The 17,444-nt window shown below is 42.8% G+C and overlaps 1 protein-coding gene across 2 annotated transcripts in view; it reads left to right on the top strand.

The window, feature by feature from the left end:
• Window positions 1-17,444, top strand: part of LOC106607852 (calcipressin-2) — a 138,824-nt gene that overhangs the window by 58,409 nt on the left and 62,971 nt on the right. The window lies entirely within an intron of this gene.

Here is a 17,444-nt window from a genome sequence, read left to right as displayed (position 1 = left end):
TTTCGAACAAAGTTGCCACTTGTTGTAGCAAACAAGTGTCATGAAATACATGCACCAGAAACAGAAACAGGCTACAGTTTTTGACTTGTCAGCAAGCCAGGCTAGCTATGTACAGCAAAATAGTTAGCTATCTGCTTGTCTAGCTAGCTAGCTGCTTACCTGAACACAGAATGTTACTGCACTGTTCTTTGAATGGCTAAATGGATCCGTCTCATTGCAAGACTTTGGCTAAATTTGACATGTTGAATCTTGAATACTCCAGCCAACGACATGAGACGTTCTAAAACTAAACAGTTCAGATCAAACAAAACATTGCGTCATGTCTCATCTGAACTGGGCTTTGTGGCTATGCAGTGCCAGTACAATTGTGTGAACTGAGGTAGCTAGCTAGCTGGCCAATATCAGCGTGGTTTTCGGACCACAGACATCAAAAATGTAACAAGGTCAAGTAACGTTTTGCACGTGTTAGCTAGTTACAACTAACTAGTGAAGCAACATGTTATATTCAAATGAAACAAACCAATGTCACAGTCTGCTAACAAGCTATTAGCTAACGTTAGCTAGATAGTTAATACTAACTATTGAACACGTGCCTTGAAAACAATCAAAACAACTAATCAAAAATATTACTTGCATACATATTTACAACTAAATAGCAACATTTTACTTTATATCTAGCAAAATATTTTATTTAGCTAGCTGTCTTACATATTCAGCAGAAAAAAAGCCAATTCTGGGATGGTTTTGAATCCCTTCAACTCCCTTAGTTCTCTCCACTGTGTGAACGCAAATCCGAGGTTTACTCTTGTCTTGACCCGGGCTCTATCGCTTTCCCCTTTTGTCTGTCTGCTCTCAATGTTTCAGTTTTTTGGCTTAGATGGAGGACTATTTGCTGCTGGATCAGGTCGTAAGCTAGATATCGCGACTAGCCATTAACCAAGTTTTGGCCATGGTAGCTAGCTACATTTTATTGGTCACATACACATGGTTAGCAGATGTTATTGCGAGTGTAGCGAAATACTTGTGCTTCTAGTTCCAACAGTTCAGCAATGTTTAACAAGTAATCAAAAAATTCCACAACAACTACATAATTCACACAAATTTAAGTAATGCGTTGTGCAGACCACCACCCTCTGGAGAGCCCTGCAGCTGTGGGCAGTGCAGTTGCCGTACCAGGGGGTGATACAGCCCGACAGGATGCTTTCAATTGTGCATCTGTAAAAGTTTGAGGGTTTTAGGTTACAAGCCAAATTTCTTCAGCCTCCTGAGGTTGAAGAGGCGCTGTTGCTCCTTCTTCATCACACTGTCTGTCTCGTCGATGTGGATAGGGGGGTGCTCCCTCTGCTGTTTCCTGAAGTCCACAATCATCTCCTTTGTTTTGTTGATGTAGAGTGAGAGGTTGTTTTCCTGACACCACATTCCGAGTGCCCTCACCTCCTCCCTATAGGCTGTCTCGTCGTTGTTGGTGATCAAGCCTACTACTGTTGTGTCATCTGCAAACTTGATGATTGAGTTGGAGGCGTGCATGGCCACGCAGTCATGGTTGAACAGGGAGTACAGGAGGGGGCTGAGCACTGACCCTTGTGTTGCCCCAGTGTTAAGGACCAGCAAAGTTGTTTCCTACCTTCACCACCTGGGGGCGGCCCGTCAGGAAGACCAGGACCCAATTGCATAAGGCGGGGTTGAGACCCATATTCCCAGTCACCTTTCCATGTTTAAATGTGGTGGTTCGCGCTTTCAGTTTTGCGCGAATGCCACCATCTATCCACGGTTTCTGGTTAGGGTAGGTTTTAATAGTCACAGTGGGTACAACATCTCCTATGCACTTCCTTATAAACTCACTCACTGAATCAGCCTATAAATCGATATTATTCTCTGAGGCTACCTGGAACATGTCCCAGTCTGCGTGATCAAAACAATCTTTAAGCGTGGATTCCGATTGGTCAGACCAGCGTTGAATAGTCCCTGTCACGGGTACATCCTATTTGAGTTTCTGCTGATAGGAAGGGAGGAGCAAAATTAAGTCGTGATCAGATTTGCCAAAAGGAGGGCCCTGTATGCATCGCGGAAGTTAGCAGTAGCAGTGGTCCAGTGTCTTGCCAGCGCAAGTGCTACAATCAATATGCTGATAGAATTTAGGTAGCCTTGTTCTCATTTTACATTTACATTTTAGTCATTTAGCAGACGCTCTTGTCCAGAGCGACTTACAGTAGTGAATGCATACATTTCATACATTTTTTTTCTCCGTACTCACTTTCTCAAATTTGCTTTGTTAAAATCCCCAGCTACAATAAATGCAGCCTCAGGATATATGGTTTCCAGTTTGCATAGAGTCCAGTGAAGTTCCTTGAGGGCGGTTGTGGTATCGGCTTGAGGGGGGATATACACGGCTGTGATAATAACCGACGAGAATTCTCTTGGAAGATAATACGGTCAGAATTTGATTGTGAGGAATTCTAGGTCAGGTGAACAAAAGGACTTGAGTTCCTGTATGTTGTTACAATTACACCATGAGTCTTTAATCATGAAACATACGCCTCCACCCTTCCTCTTCCCGGAGAGATGTTTATTTCTGTCGGCGCGTCGCACAAAGTATCCCGGTGGCTGTACCGACTCCGACAGCATATCCCAAGAGAGCCATGTTTCCGTGAAACAGAGTATGGTACAATCCCTGATGTCTCTCTGGAAAGCAACCCTTGCCCTAATTTCGTCTACCTTGTTATCTAGAGACTGGACATTAGCCAATACACTCGGAAGCGGTGGGTGGTGTGCGCGCCTCCGAAGTATGACCAGAAGGACACTCTGTCTCCCTCTTTTGCGGCGACGTTATTTTGGGTCAGCCTCTGGAATCAGTTCAAATGCCTTGGGTGGTTCGGACAAAGGAACCGCTTCGGGAAAGTTGACCACTAGCAACTTATTGGAGTTTTTGAACATTAAACAAATAGTCAGGGCCATGGAGTCAGAGTCAGTTGTTTGTCCCTGCCTGTTGTTGTGTTCTAACAGCAGTCAGTGTGTAATTTCCTTAGCTCAGTGGTGTGCTATGGGTGAGTCATACACAGACTCTCTCTGACTGACTGGCAGACAGATGAACGCCTGCTTGCCATAGTCACACAGCTACAGCTGCTCAGCCAATGAGATAAGACACAGCATCGCAGGGGACAGAGAGAGTGACGCCAGAGAGAGACCGACATAGCTCCCATCGAACACACATCAATGGATGCACACACGCACAAACATACACGGGGGGGGGGGGGTAATAGTGTTGAGAGAGAGGTAATAGTGTTGAGTGAGAGGTAATAGTGTTGAGTGAGAGGTAATAGTGTTGAGAGAGAGGTAATAGTGTTGAGTGAGAGGTAATAGTGTTGAGTGAGAGGTAATAGTGTTGAGAGAGAGGTAATAGTGTTGAGAGAGAGGTAATAGTGTTGAGAGAGAGGTAATAGTGTTGAGAGAGAGGTAATAGTGTTGAGAGAGAGGTAATAGTGTTGAGTGAGAGGTAATAGTGTTGAGTGAGAGGTAATAGTGTTGAGAGAGAGGTAATAGTGTTGAGAGAGAGGTAATAGTGTTGAGAGAGAGAAGTGTTGAGAGAGAGAGGTAATAGTGTTGAGAGAGAGTTAACAGTGTTGAGAGAGAGGTAATAGTGTTGAGAGAGAGAATAGTGTTGAGAGAGAGAATAGTGTTGAGAGAGATAAGTGTTGAGAGAGAGAGATAAGTGTTGAGAGAGAATAGTGATGAGAGAGAGAGAATAGGGATGAGAGAGAGAATAGTGTTGAGAGAGAGAGAATAGTGTTGAGAGAGAGAGAATAGTGTTGAGAGAGAGAGAGAATAGTGTTGAGAGAGAGAGAATAGTATTGAGAGAGAGAGAATAGTGTTGAGAGAGAGAGAATAGTGTTGAGAGAGAGAGAATAGTGTTGAGAGAGAGAGAATAGTGTTGAGAGAGAGAGAATAGTGTTGAGAGAGAGAGATAAGTGTTGAGAGAGAGAAGTGTTGAGAGAGAGAAGTGTTGAGAGAGAGATAAGTGTTGAGAGAGAGATAAGTGTTGAGAGAGAGATAAGTGTTGAGAGAGAGATAAGTGTTGAGAGAGATAAGTGTTGAGAGAGAGAGATAAGTGTTGAGAGAGAGAGAATATTGTTGAGAGAGAGAGAATAGTGTTGAGAGAGAGATAATAGTGTTGAGAGAGAGAGAATAGTGTTGAGAGAGAGAATAGTGTTGAGAGAGAGAAGTGTTGAGAGAGAGATAAGTGTTGAGAGAGAGAGAATAGTGTTGAGAGAGAGAGAATAGTGTTGAGAGAGAGATAATAGTGTTGAGAGAGAGAGAATAGTGTTGAGAGAGAGAATAGTGTTGAGAGAGAGAAGTGTTGAGAGAGAGAAGTGTTGAGAGAGAGAATAGTGTTGAGAGAGAATAGTGTTGAGAGAGAGAGAGAATAGTGTTGAGTGATCAAGATCTCTTGGCAGTAGTAGGGGGAGGGTAATAGTGTTGAGAGAGAGGTAATAGTGTTGAGTGAGAGGTAATAGTGTTGAGTGAGAGGTAATAGTGTTGAGTGAGAGGTAATAGTGTTGAGAGAGAGGTAATAGTGTTGAGAGAGAGGTAATAGTGTTGAGAGAGAGAAGTGTTGAGAGAGAGGTAATAGTGTTGAGAGAGAGGTAATAGTGTTGAGAGAGAGAATAGTGTTGAGAGAGATAAGTGTTGAGAGAGAGAGATAAGTGTTGAGAGAGAGAAGTGTTGAGAGAGAGAATAGTGATGAGAGAGAGAGAATAGTGATGAGAGAGAGAATAGTGTTGAGAGAGAGAGAATAGTGTTGAGAGAGAGAGAATAGTGTTGAGAGAGAGAGAGAATAGTGTTGAGAGAATAGTATTGAGAGAGAGAGAATAGTGTTGAGAGAGAGAGAATAGTGTTGAGAGAGAGAGATAAGTGTTGAGATAAGTGTTGAGAGAGATAAGTGTTGAGAGAGATAAGTGTTGAGAGAGAGAAGTGTTGAGAGAGAGAATAGTGTTGAGAGAGAGATAAGTGTTGAGAGAGAGATAAGTGCTGAGAGAGAGATAAGTGTTGAGAGAGAGATAAGTGTTGAGAGAGAGAGAATAGTGTTGAGAGAGAGAGAATAGTGTTGAGAGAGAGAGAAGTGTTGAGAGAGAGAAGTGTTGAGAGAGAGAATAGTGTTGAGAGAGAATAGTGTTGAGAGAATAGTGTTGAGTGATCAAGATCTCTTGGCAGTAGTACTGTAGACTACTTTATCACTGACCTCAACTCAGAGTCTCTCAGAGCGTTCACAGTCAGCCAACTGACACCCTTATCAGATCACAGCAAAATCATCTTACCTGTCCGAGGGAGGCGAATAGAGAGAGAGAGAGAGAGAGAGAGCACTCAGGGTCGTCTACAGTTAGAAGTGACTTAAGCGGTTGTAATATACAATGGTATCGTATTGGCCAACCTAAAAAAAATCATTTTTGAAAAAAATACATTTAAAAAAATAGCATAGTCAGAGGGTAAGTGGAAGAAATCTTTTCTAGTATTTCATGGCCAGGTAAGGTGTGTAGCACGCGCATGATTGAGTGGAAGTCAACTGATGAGTAACGGGCTGTCTCCCAGTCTGTACTGCAGGGATCAGCCGCGGGCCAGCAATATTTTTCTTAGCGGATGGTCAGAGGATCAATACTGGTAGATGAGAAGCAGGTACAGGGAGTGAATGTTTTAGTGAAAAACGGACATGAAACAGAACAGGACCAGCGTCTGGACAGGGGGAAAAGAACGACATCAATGCTGACACAGGGAACAACCGATGGAGCACACAGATATAGAGGGGGTAATCAACAAGGTAATGGAGTCCAGGTGAGTCCAATATAGTGCAGCTGCGCGTAATAATGGTGACAGGTGTGCGTAATGAAGGGCAGCTTGACGCCCTCTAGCGCCATAGAGCGAGACACCTCAAACACTGCGATGCGGTGCCTTTGACCGCTGCGCCATTCGGGAGGCCTGATGTCACTTCTTCAATCCATAATCAGTGTAGATGAAGGGAAGGAGACAGGTTAAAGAAGGATTTAAGTGCCTTTGAACATGTTATGGTAGTTGGTGACAGGTGCACCGGTTTGAGTGTGTCGAGAACTGCAACGTTGCCGAGTTTGCAAAGCTGTCATCAAGGCAAAGGGTGGCTACTTTGAAGAATCTCAAATCTAAAATATATTTTGATTTGTTTAATACTTTTTTGGTTACTACATGATTCCATACTGTATGTGTTATTTCATAGTTTTGATGTCTTCACTATTATTCTACAATGTAGAAAATAGTAAAAATAAAGAAAAATCCTTGAATGAGTAGCCGTGTCCGAACTTTTGACTGGTAATGTACTGTATTTGAATATTTATGAAATGCACATTGTTATATTTGGTAACATGTACATTTCTCCTTGCCTCCAACCCCATTTGATGCACTGAACGGATGTGTTGGAGCAAAGTCTACATAACGGTGCAAATTGAAAACACTCAGAAAAGCTCTGACGAAGGTCTTGAGGCAGTTCCGTAAAGCTTAATAAAGAACAGTGATACTAGTAAGGTCAGTGTGTGGATTGATCTTTTCTTTCATGTCCAACAATAAAATAAATAGTTGCTCTGAAAACTTGTGGGGCCAAATAAAATCAACCGCAGGCCGCCAGTTGGGGAACCCTGCTGTACTGCAAGCAATGATTCTCTCACTCACTCACTCACTCACACACACACACACACACACACACACACACACACACACACACACACACACACACACACACACACACACACACACACACACACACACACACACACACACACACACACACACACACACACACACACACACGTAGAGTAGGCCAGAAGGCTAAACTGGAAAATCTAACCTCTATCAAAGTAAAAAGATGGCGGAGCCGCAAAAGTTCTTCTGTGCTTCTGGGTGTTTATTTACATAGTGATTCCGGAACAAAAACAACAGTACTGACATATCTTATGGGACAGCTATGAAAAACTTTTTTTTTTATTAAATAATGAAGAAAATAAAATGCTGCCCCATCCACAGCTCATTCCAAAATGATTCCTCATGAACTAAAAGAGAGGCTTCTTTTATAGGGGAAGCCCCTCCTCTCAGAACAATTAACACTAATTAATTAAGCAATTACCTATTCAAACCTACATTTTCCATTTAACTAAACATACTAAAGTATATACATTGCAATACGTTTTTTATAAAACAATATCCCAATATAACATTTACAAAGTTACATCACTACTGACATAGTGTCTTTCAGTATGACCATTTACATTAATGAGCCATTCGGGACAGGCACTACAAAGTCAGCCCATTCCCTTAGCTCGGGTCCTTATCCAGCATACCCAGAAGCTACAGAGATGGAGAGAGAGAGGAACAGAACAAACGAACGCGCTCATTCATAACATCGATAAGTGTAATAAATATTGCTTATATTAAATATGAACACTTGTCTGTTTATTTCTTTATACCGTAACCGGGTTACTGACGTAAGTGTGAAATGTATGTACTAAGATAGAGAAGTTAACTTGTGTGTCGACCCACATTGTTAACTTATCTGATAACGGAGCAGGGAGGAGTGATAAACGTGTGCGTGCGTTAAAGTACCAAATGCTGCCTGCGGCCAGTGACGGACTTCTACGTCTCTCACACACACACACACACACACACTCTGCCTGTTGTCCTTGGTGTCGATGAACAACCCATCTCAGCCTGTCACAGTGGGGTGATGACCATTTTATTACATAAACACACCAGACTCACAAGGACCCGTTTTGTGTTGTTGAGCTGAAAATAAAATCTGGTATTGGCTTCGATACAGACAGTCCAGGCCCACGTCGCTTAGACTTAGTGCGCTAGGCTGAGACAGAGGTGGTGGCTGGTTGCACAAACCACTACAGGGTGCTTGATAACAAACGCACACACAGACAGGCTGTCTGCGTAAGCGGAGCACTTTAAAAGCCACTTGTCCATATCTCAATAGAGAAGAAACATGAGTGACCAGAGCTAGAGAAGGACAGTAACAGCACAGTCAATGGAATACATTCTACTCCTGATATCTGAAGCAAGTGCATTAAATGTAGGTGAAATGGAATTGATAAGCAGAACACTTATCTGATGTGCACTTATCAGGGTCAACTGTATTCGTTAAAACCGAAACATCAGTTAAAGCCAATAAAGCAATGAGGGCTTCCTCTCTCCCAGGTTTCCTATAGTAAGTAAAGCCCAGTGCATCCGTTTAGCTGCTTATCTAAGGCCACACAAAGCCATCATCACCCCCGGCAACAACACCTGCCTGCCAGTGTTGGTGGCAGGAATAATCTCTCTGTTGACCGTTGTCGGGAAACCCTTGATTAGATAAAGGAGAGTCAGAAGCGAAGGCCTAGCCAGTCTTCTAACCAGTTATTGACAGACAGCTGTTGATTGGGGAAATGGAACATCTAGTGTTCAGTGGAACAACGGCACAGAGCGACCTTTGTGACCAGCAAGACTCTGCTGGGAACTGGCTGTTGTCAATGGAGTCTCTGGACAACGCAGACAGACAAAGCTGTTTCTAGGTTCACGAAAGAGTGTTTCAACTTTGCACACAACCATACACAAAAATGGCAGTTTCAAGTACTTGTGTGGGCTACACACAAGAAATGCATACAGGAAAGCTTAGAATTCATAGATGGAAAAAAAAACACACAGGCAATCACGTAAACAAAACAAACCAACGTAATAACACTTGGAGAATCAATCAACAAAAGCTTCCATTGTCAGCAGAGCCCGGGTAGCCGTGAATAGGCTCCGCCACAAGGGCCAATAATTGTTTTCTGTCTTCTATTCACTCACTTCTTCCTTTTATTGCAGCTGGTGGATTCTGCCTCCTGCATTCTGTTCTGTGTGTTTTGGTTTATTCAGGTGTACTCAGGAGGACTAAAACAATGAAGAGCTGTGTTGTGGTGAATGACAGAGAGAGCTCTCTCTATCTTCTCTCTTTATTCAGAACCAGTCTGATACAATGGGCCCTCCCCCGGGGGCTCTGGTACTGACTGGTGCTGGCCTGGCTATACCTTGACGAGAATACTGTAGCGCTGCCAGGACCTGATGTGAGGAGGCCCAGAACTAATCTGTGAGGGGCTTTGTTATAGAAATGTCTCTAATCTAAAACTTCTGCCTTCCCTGCAGCACCGCCTCACTGAGCAGCCAGACCCAGTCACACTGCTATGCTGCTATCACAGTCAGCAGTCAGCACAGAGAGGGGAGAGATGGAGGAAAGAGAGAGAGAGAGCAAGAGAGGGATGAGAGACAAAGAGAGAGAGAGGGAGGTGGAGATGGAGAGAGCAGAAAGAGAGAGATATACAGAGAGCTGAGAACATTGTGAGGTTGAGGTTCATATAAGGTAAGCAACTGAAGGTGTGACACTGATAATCTACAGTTGCTGAGGGAAGTGAGAGCGTGAGAGAAAGACGGGATTCACAAAACGTGAGAACTTGATGGAGAAGGAAAGATAAAGAAAGAAATGGATCCCAGAAAATATAAGAGGGGGAAATCAAAAGAAAGAGAGAATCAATGTATTGTCCAACACAAATGCCAAGGAGTAAAAGGTATGCCACAAACTGTCCCATAAGAGGCATTGTTGCACATACTGTAGGTGCCAGTCTGCCCATGTGAAGTGGAGACACTGAAGACACAGGGACAAACAGCCATAGATGCATGTCTATCTTTCTCTACATTTCTACTTCCATCCCTGGACACAGGAACAAAGCTGAGGCTCTGTCTTCATAGAGCTGTGTGACACACATGACCTAGTCGTATCAGGTCTCCAGTAAAAGCAGGTGGCTAGATGGAGCCTATTTCCTCTCGATCAGTCTCTGCTACGGGTAACTGCCAAAATAAAGGAAACAAATACATAAAGTGTCTTAATAGGGCGTTGGGGCACCACGAGCCACAACAGCTTCAATGTACCTTGGCATAGATTCCACAAGTGGAACTCTATTGGAGGGATGCGACACCATTCATTCACGACAAATTCCATAATTTGGTGTTTTGTTGATGGTGGTGAGAAATGCTGTCTCAGGGGCCGCTCCAGAATCTCCCCTAAGTGTTTCCTTTATTTTGGCAGTTGCCTATTTGTCTCAGAGGGAGAGAGGAGTGGCTGCAGAACTTATTTTGCCACACTAATACTAGGACATGGGGAGGTGTCTCACACCAGCTCAAACCAGCTATCTCTCTCCTCACAGACAATCTCTGCAATGACGTCAAAGAGGCAGTGCACTTGCAGGCAAAGCTAGAGCAAGCTCAACTGTGTGCTTTCAGAGGCATATCATGGTTAAAACTTTACAGCTCAGATCCGCTTGCCTGTATTCATGCATATATATATGCTCTCTCGTGCTCTCTCTTTCCCCCCCTCTTCTCTCTCTCATATATATATATGAGAGAGAGAAGAGGGGGGGAAAGAGAGAGCACGAGAAGAGGGGGGAAAGAGAGAGAGAGGGAGAGAGCACAAGAGAAGAGGGGGGAAAGAGAGAGAGAGGGAGAGAGCACAAGAGAAGAGGGGGGAAAGAGAGAGACAGGGAGAGAGCACAAGAGAAGAGGGGGGAAAGAGAGAGACAGGGAGAGAGCACAAGAGAAGAGGGGGGAAAGAGAGAGAGGGAGAGAGCACGAGAAGAGGGGGGAAAGAGAGAGACAGGGAGAGAGCACAAGAGAAGAGGGGGGAAAGAGAGAGACAGGGAGAGAGCATAAGAGAAGAGGGGGGAAAGAGAGAGACAGGGAGAGAGCATAAGAGGGGGGAAAGAGAGAGACGAGGCAGTGAGAGAGACAGAAGACTGCAGAGTGATCACCTGATTAATGAGAGGGCTGATGAAAGACTCATGTTGACGTCAGTGGACTCAGCTCAGCAGCACACAATGCAGGGAGGGGGGGAGAGGGGGGAGAAAAAAGGGGAAAATGGGGAGATGAAGACAGGAGATAAAGATAAGGAGAAAAGAAGAGGAATAGAAAGAGAACAGAATAAAAGGAAAATGAGAGACATCGGAGCATGCATCAACCTGATCAGGTCAAACAAACTGAATCAGTAACTGAAAGGTCGCTGGTTCTAATCCCCCAGCCGGTAAGGTGGAAAGTTCTGCCCTTGAGCAAGGTAATTAACCTCCAAAAACAACTACTACCTGGGTGTCGGTGATGTAGACAATGATTAAGGAAGCCCCCTGCACCTCTCTGATTCAGAGGGTTAAATGCAGAACACATTTTTGTTGGATGTATTCAGTTGTGCTACTGACTAGGTATCCCCTTTCCATTTTCAAAGACAGTAAAAAAAATTGAAATACAAATACTGAGCTATATTGTATGAAACATTTTTTGAAAATTATATTATTTTATACTAATTCAATTGCTCAGAGATTTTGTTGAACAAGTAATATTTTTTCACTCAAAAAGATAGGGGTCAAAACTTTTGGAGCCCACTTTTCAATACCTCACCTTACGAGGATAACGGCATTGAGACTTCAAAGAAATTGGAGAACACATTTTCCAAATCCTTGATATCCTTCATCTGCATTTATGGACTGCACTCTTCAGTTCAAACCACAGGGTTTCAATTGGGTTCAAATCTCGGAGTCTGAGAGGGGGGCTGTAGCCTAATGCGCTCTGGGAAGTCAAAAGCGTTTCCTTGGTTACTGGAGAGCACCAGCAGAGGGGGAAGTGTCTCAATGCACCAGGGCATCTGCTCTGAAATGTCATTGAAGATAGACAGCAGAGCAGAGCAAAGCAGACGGACGGTGCAGGATTAGGGCCAATTTCTCCTGGATTAGGGACTATTTCTATGGGATTAGGTCCATTCCTCTGCTATGGGGTTTGAGACTGACCCACAAAACAGTTTTCTGGTAGGGATTATTATATATCTCCATCTGAAATAGGTCAGGTGGATGGAGGAAGTGCCTGGAATACCATGATAGTGGAGACAGAGACAAAGATACAGTGGAAGAGCAAGTTAGGTTGTTTCAGCTCGCAATGCTACATTTTTAAACAGTCAGGCATGGAATAATGTGTAACACCACTCAACTGAGTATGGCACATTTCGTAACTCATGGACTCCAAGCATCTCAGTATATTATAGCTGTCTGTCTGTCTGTTTGTGTTGTTAACCAGGAAGTAAAGTAACTTGATAGAGCAACAGCAGTGTCCTGCCCAGTCTGGACTTAACATCAGGAACTATAAATAGCAGCACAGCCAGCCTGTCAGGATGTTAACCGAGGAGCTTTTCCTCTCCTGAGCAGCACAGAGAGAGATAGACGGCAGGGGAAGAAGAGTTAACAAAACACAACACTCTTTATTTAACTAGGCAAGTCAGTTAAGAACAAATTCTTATTGACAATGACGGCCTACCCCATCCAAACCCAGATGACGATGGTCCAATTGTGCGCTGCCCTATGGGACTCCCAATGCCGGCCGCTTGTGATTCAGCCTGGATTTGAACCAGGGTGTCTGTAGTGACGCCCCTAGCACTGAGATGCAGTGCCTTAGACCACTGCGCCACTCAGGTGCCCACAAATAACAGGTCTTTATGTAATATGTAATAAATCAAAGCAAATGACAAGGTTGGGATATATTGGGATTAAGCAGTTTCCTTAAATAAATGCAATTCAGCCAGGCAAATCGATTAAATGCTGGGATTTGGTCGGTTTTTCTGCGAGGCGAGGGATTAAGGCTCTTGTGTAAGCCCCTGAATGAGTCAATATTTGACAGCTCTGGACCTCCCTGTTTTTGATCCTGTCTGAAGAGGTGAGGGACGGCTGAGGAATGTGTGTGTGTGTGTGTGTGTGTGTGTGTGCCTGCATGTGTACCTCTTTTCATTTTCACGTTATATCCTTGTTTCCAGGAAAGCTTTAGTAAACAGACAAATATTCCATCCAATATCCTTAGGTTTATACTGCTCAAGACTTTATTTAGCTCGGTTTCAAATTAAAATATGAACATACAAATAGGTTATCAGTCCAAAGACTTGGAGTCAGTCTCCCTGAGGCCTGCAGCCTGGAGCAGTTTTAATATGGTGAAACTATTCCTTTAAAAATATGTTTTTCAAAAGAAACATTGAACATCTAATAGTCAAATTACAGTATATAAGCAGGTGAGCTGGTTCTAATCTTTTTGGCCATTTTCTGGTGTTTTGTCGTGGAAACCTGAGCGGGTTGAGCATAACATGTCAACCCTGTTACCCAAAGATAGACAGGCTAGAAATTGTAAAAAAAATGTTGTGTGTTAGCTTGCATTCGATTGCAACTTCCTGCTGCACACACCAAGCTTCCATTCCACCTGTCACAAAGGGATTCATGGATGAATTAAGATAAAATCGTCAACCCTGTTACGGTCAACCCTGCTACTTTATTTGGCATTTAATAAGCCCTTACTATAGTCATTTTAACCTGTTGAGATGGGAAACGTGTTTTTTTATAACGTTGAACATGTGCACTTTATGACAGAATGTTTAAATTTGGTGAAATCCAAAGTATTTTTTGACCATGTTACACTTCTCGGACGACCCATTGTGTGACAGCCAGGGACCATTGACCTTAGAACTACTATCTCCATTCTATATAACAGAGCAATGAACGTCAGTATCTGCTGCAGCACAAATGATCGAGGTAACTCCAAACCACCAACACGACACACAGCCATTGTTTTCCACTAGCTCAGCCTGTCGTCTATACAGCCGACTCATTTCAGCCCGGCTACTTTTTCCACTTAAATTAGCTAGGCTACTTTTCAATTCGCTAGTCCAAAAAAACTCCTCCGAGCCCTCTCCCGCTAGAATGAACGATATGCATCTTTTAGCCATCTATTAATAGGACAGGTGCCTGTCAGTCACAAAGTGAGCGATGACAGGGAAACTGCTGGTTTGACAGTCTGCTGTCTGTCCCGCCTCTCGCTACCTGGGTGTGTGCTGTGGTTGCAGTTGAATTTCTTTAAATGGACGGAGAAAGCATGAATTAGCATGTTCCATATTATTTGGGGATGATAGTCAAAATCCTCTTACCCTATTGTTTTCTGGCACTGCAGGGTTTTTCACAATTAACAGATTCCTGTTTGTATCAGGAATGGTCCACCACCCAAAGGACATCCAGCAAACTTGACACAACTGTGTGAAGGAATGGAGTTAACATGGGCCGGCATCCTTGTGGAATGCTTTCGACACCTCGTACAGTCCATGCCCCGAAAATATGAGGCTGTTCTGAGGGCAAAATGGGGTGCAACTCAATATTAGGAAGGTGTTCCTAATGTTTTGTCCACTCAGTGTATGTCTATGGTATTGCATCGGCACTAAAGATCTCATTTGTATTTCTGATATGAAGTCCATCAGGACCTTCCAAATAGTGGCGTTAAAGTGAGTGACTCGTCAGTAGCCTACTGTATTGCATTGGTAAGAGAGCTGTTCATTTGGCTCCCTAATTTGCATACCGGTAGGCTTTTTGGTGATTATCTGCCTATAAGTTATAAAAACATTCAATGAATATGGTGAATCCTCCTCGCTGCAGGAGCAAAAGGTAGGCTAGTGGAGAGAGCCTCACTCTGGTGCAAAATATGATAAAAGAAAACTGATTTAGTTGTTTTAAAAGCTCATTTCAAAGATATTGATATAGGTGTCGACAATGGAGTAGTCAACTGCTGTTTTCTGTGTAGCAAGCCCATATTTAACACCTGCTTCATTCTTCAATCATACCAAGCCCGTGGTTAGTCAGCAGAATCTTACAGGATTCTTTAAAGGCCCAGTGCGGTCAAAATGATATGTTTCCTGTGTTTTATATCATATTGTACAGCTGATGGAACTAACACTGTAAAAGTATGAAAAAAACATCAGTCCATCACTACTGGAGCCACGTTTCTCCCTCTCCCAATGAAAGAGCCTCTGGTCCTGCTACCCCTTGGCCTGCACGTACACCCTGGTCCACATGCCTCTCCTCATCCCCTATCTGTCTGTCAGCCTGCCAGGAAGGTTACTGTGGTCTCTGTTTACACAACTTTATCTAACTTTATCTTCACTCAACACTACACACACCTAACAGGTCCACAGCTGTACCACACATGACTCAGGGACCAGGAGTCCTCACAAGGATAGTAAAACAAGCAGAATTTGGACAAGTGGGGACATTTCGTTGGTCCCCACAAGGAAAAAGGCTATTCTAGGCTTAGAGGTTAGGTTTAGGCTCAGGATTACAATTAGGGTTAGGAGTTAAGGATAGGGTTTTCGTAATACGTTTAGGATTAAATTAAAGGTTATATTTAGGGGTTAGGGAAAGTAGGATTTTCAATGGGAATCAATTGTTTGGTCGCCACAGTAATAGTAAAACAAACGTGTGTGTGTGTGTGTGTGTGTGTGTGTGTGTGTGTGGTCGGGGGGTGTCGGAGGCTGCTTTTCCATTAAGAAAGGACGATATAATGCTGCAGGATCGTTCTGTCAATACACATGAATGTGAGCGAGGGAGAGAGGAGAGAGAAAGAGGGTGAGAGATAGAGAAGTGAAGTAATAAGGAGAGATGGAGAGGAGAGAGGCAAACACATACCTGGTCAGTATACAGTCACACAATACCTCCATATAACCTCCATGTAAAAAACTGCCCTTTGCCTCAGCATGACTGGTGTTCTGTGCATTGTATGTATTCCCATAGAGATAAGTACTATTCATATCTAGGTGTATTCCATGGAGGTAAATGAGTTGGCTGTATTCCATTAAACCTCTGTTGTTAACCAAGGACAAATAGCCGCGTTTGACCACTGGGTGGCACAGATACTAAGACCAAGAGGAGGAGATGTGATACAGTATGAACACAAAAGCCCCCCTGTGAAATAACGTCAGCATTAGGGCCATGCATTATTCCTCATCATTTCATCCTTTGATATGTCACACATACCTTAATAGAAAATGTAAGTAAAAGTGAAAGTCACCCAGTAAAATACTACTTGAGTAAAAGTATAAAAGTATCTGGTTTTAAATATACTTAAATACAAGTAAATACTATACATACAATTCCTTATATTAAGCAAACCAGGCAACCCCCCCCCCCCCCCAAACAATGACCGACAGCTAGGGGCACACCCCAACACTCAGACACCCCAACACTCAGACACACCAACACTCAGACACACCAACACTCAGACATCACAAACACAGTATTTGTGTTTAGTAAGTCCGCCAGATCAGAGGCAGTAGGGATGACAATGCGTTATATGGATAGATGAGTGAGTTGGACCATACTTAAATATATATATATTTCACCTTTATTTAACCAGGTAGGCCAGTTGAGAACAAGTTTTCATTTACAACTGCGACCTGGCCAAGATAAAGCAAAGCAGTGCGACACATACAACAACACAGAGTTACACATGGGATAGACAAACATACAGTCAATAATACATTAGAAAAAATCTATATACAGTGTGTGCAAATGTAGTAAGTTTGGTTGATTACTGTCCTGCCTGAGCATTCGAAATGTAGGGAAAATGTATGGGAGTAAAAAGTACATACAGTGCCTTCAGAAAGTATTCACATCCCTTGACTTGATTAAATTGAGATTTTGTGTCACTGGCATACAAAAATACCCCGTAACGTCAAAGTGGAATTATGTTCTTTTTTTATATTTTTTTTTAATGAAAAGCTGAAACATCTTTGACTCAATAACTATTCAACCATTTGTTATGGCAATGTCAAAATGTACTTCAAAATGTATGTAAAGACCTGAAAATTATTGTCTAGCAATGATAATCAACCAATTTGACGGAGCTTGAATAATTTTGAAAGAATAATGGCCAAATGTTGCACAATCCAGGTGTGGAAAGCTCTTAGAGACTTACCCAGAAAGACTCACAGCTGTAATCGCTGCCAAAGGTGCATCTACAAATGATGGACTCAGGGGTGTGAATACTTATGTAAATTAATTATTTCTGTATTTCATTTTCAATACATTTGCAAACATTTCTAAAAACATGTTTTTACTTTGTCGTTATGGGGTATTGTGTGTGGATGGGTTCTAAAAAATAATATTTAATCCATTTTGAATTCAGGCTGTAACAACAAAATGTGGAATAAATGAAGGGGTATGAATACTTTCTGAAGGCACTATATTTTCTTTAGGAATGTAGTGAAGTAAAAGTAAAAGTTATCAAATATAAATGGTAAAGTCAACTACAGATACCCCCCAAAACTACTTAAGTAGTACTTCAAAGTATGTTTACACATAACTTTACACCACGGGGTACCACTGATATGTTCCAACGATCATACTGCAGAATGTTATTTGAATCCTTCCCCAGAGCCCTGTGTGTGTCTGAGTCAGTGTGTCTCTTGATTTTAGGGAGCATGGTGTAGAATGTAAATCAGTGACAACGTGCAGGGTTTCATCAGGTGCATGATAGCTCCGTTCCGTAGCAGTAATACGTCTGTTATATTAACTGTGTGACTG

The sequence above is a fragment of the Salmo salar genome, chromosome ssa06 (genome assembly GCF_905237065.1).
Source record: "Salmo salar chromosome ssa06, Ssal_v3.1, whole genome shotgun sequence".
NCBI lineage: Eukaryota > Metazoa > Chordata > Actinopteri > Salmoniformes > Salmonidae > Salmo > Salmo salar.
This window is presented reverse-complemented; position numbering and strand designations above follow the sequence as displayed.